We start from the raw sequence: 2,022 nt of genomic DNA, 5'->3' as shown, positions 1-2,022 counted from the left end.
ACAGTAATATATATGCTAAATATTATCATTAATATTGTTATTAATATTAATCCATTATATTAGGCTATCTTCATTATATTCCCTCTTAATTATGTTTTTGTTATTGTTGTTGTTCTTCATATTGCTCATTACTACAGTTACAAAAACAGACATAAGAAGTATGAAACTATCATTTCATTGAATAGTTTCTATTTCATGCTTACAATTAAAGTTTAAGATATTTCACTGCAGGATTCCACAAATCCTGTTTCAACCCTTGAAATAATTTACATATGAAATAACATACATTAACTACTGTTTCCTACCTGGTATCTTGTAGCCAGGTGTTGAGTTTGCACATATGAGTTAACAATCTTTGCACATTGTTAAATATCACTGTTTTGTTCTAAGGGAAAACAAATTCCATTTTTTAAACAAAAAGTAGGACTTTAGATAAATAACCATTGTGTAATCTTTAAAATTATAAGCTGATTTTGAAATTATGGTGGAGTACAATCATTGGAACCCAAATGTCTACACATTCTTTACTGTTGTACTAAAAGTCAGCATATATTGCAAAGTGACAGCTCTAAAGTTATTATTACCAGTTTTTCTGCCAGAGCAAGATACCTTAAATTACAACAAAATCCTGGAAAGTAAGACTGAATAATATCTGTTATAGAAATAACCTACTCTTTACCAAATACGACCTTGTTGCTTTCAAAATTATAAGAACTTTTCTTCTGTGACTGACAAAATATGTAAGAATTGCCAACACAGTTTCTATAGTGTATCTCTTGGTTCACTGCCTAGGCATTCTCCCATGTTCTGCTATGTTTGTCATACAGTGGGTGGCAATAATTCCAACAAAAGAGTCAGCAGGATTACATTCTATAAGGAGTGAGCAGAAAAAGAAGACATTCAAGATAGGGAGTGACAGGCTCCAGTTTTCTTTCAATATGTATAAGCAAATAACTCCTTGGCTATTGATAGTACAGTGATAAATTCTTGTAAAAAATGTAACTTTTGGAGACTAGAAAGAATATCGTAGTATAAAACTGATATTGAGGTAGAAGACACCACCCTCATAAACAGATCTTGGAAGCCCAAGAATGGTTGATCTCTATTCAGAGATGTCACCTTTGGGACTGGTGCTGGAATTTAGTGGAGGTTCTAAAGTGATGTCAGCCAGTTCCTTCTTAGCAATGGTGGATAGAAGCTTTGACTTTTTTTTTTTCACGCTGACTTTACTTTCCTTCTTCATGGGAGCCCTGGCTTCTTTCTCTATCTGCTAGTTGGAAGAGAAGCTGGTACTAGCCTGCAAATCCTTATCTGTTGGGTTGCTTCCTGCTGGCCCTGCTGTCACTGAGCTGCTGCTGCTGCTGCAGGGTATGGCCACTGGGGTCTCGCTCATACTGGGAGTAAATTGTGTTTTTCAGGTTTATTATATTATTTTATTAATTTTTCCACATGAAAATAATGTTTAATCTTTCATCTAACAGCAAAAATATAAATTTAATATTAATTGTAAAATAAACTTTGTCTTTCTAATTTTTAAAAAATACAATTTTATTTTGTGTTTTCTTAGTATTTCATCTAAAATACGCTTTTTCGTTAATATAAAGGTCATTTAGTGTTCCCTTTAGATTTCCAGTTTCATGTCATGAGCAGAGGATTTCATTTCTCCTACTCATTCTTTTCTACTCTTCCTCTACCCCTCCTTCCCTTTCTCTTTCTCTGCCTTTCCCTCTCTCTCCTTTCCATGTTCTGCTGAGAATCAAACACAAGCTTTCTCATATTAGAGGAACATTTTATTATTGAACTGTGACTCCAACCATATTTTCTAATTTAATCCTTGATTCAAACATGAAAACCTACATAGTCAAATTTGAATACCTGTAAAGTATACCCATTCTTATCAGAAAATACACATGTATAGAAAGCATTGTTTAACTTGTCTCAATATCCCTACAACATGAAAATAATGGTTTATATTTGGATTTTGTTTGTTATATTGAATCATCCCACATAACATAATTTCAT

General features: G+C 32.8%; 1 pseudogene; it reads right to left on the bottom strand.

Moving 5' to 3' along the window:
- Positions 1-655: 655 nt before the first annotated feature.
- On the bottom strand, positions 656-1,393 carry LOC116905584 (annotated as a pseudogene).
- Positions 1,394-2,022: the final 629 nt, after the last annotated feature.

Source organism: Rattus rattus, chromosome 7 (genome assembly GCF_011064425.1).
Source record: "Rattus rattus isolate New Zealand chromosome 7, Rrattus_CSIRO_v1, whole genome shotgun sequence".
NCBI classification, from domain to species: domain Eukaryota; kingdom Metazoa; phylum Chordata; class Mammalia; order Rodentia; family Muridae; genus Rattus; species Rattus rattus.
This window is presented reverse-complemented; position numbering and strand designations above follow the sequence as displayed.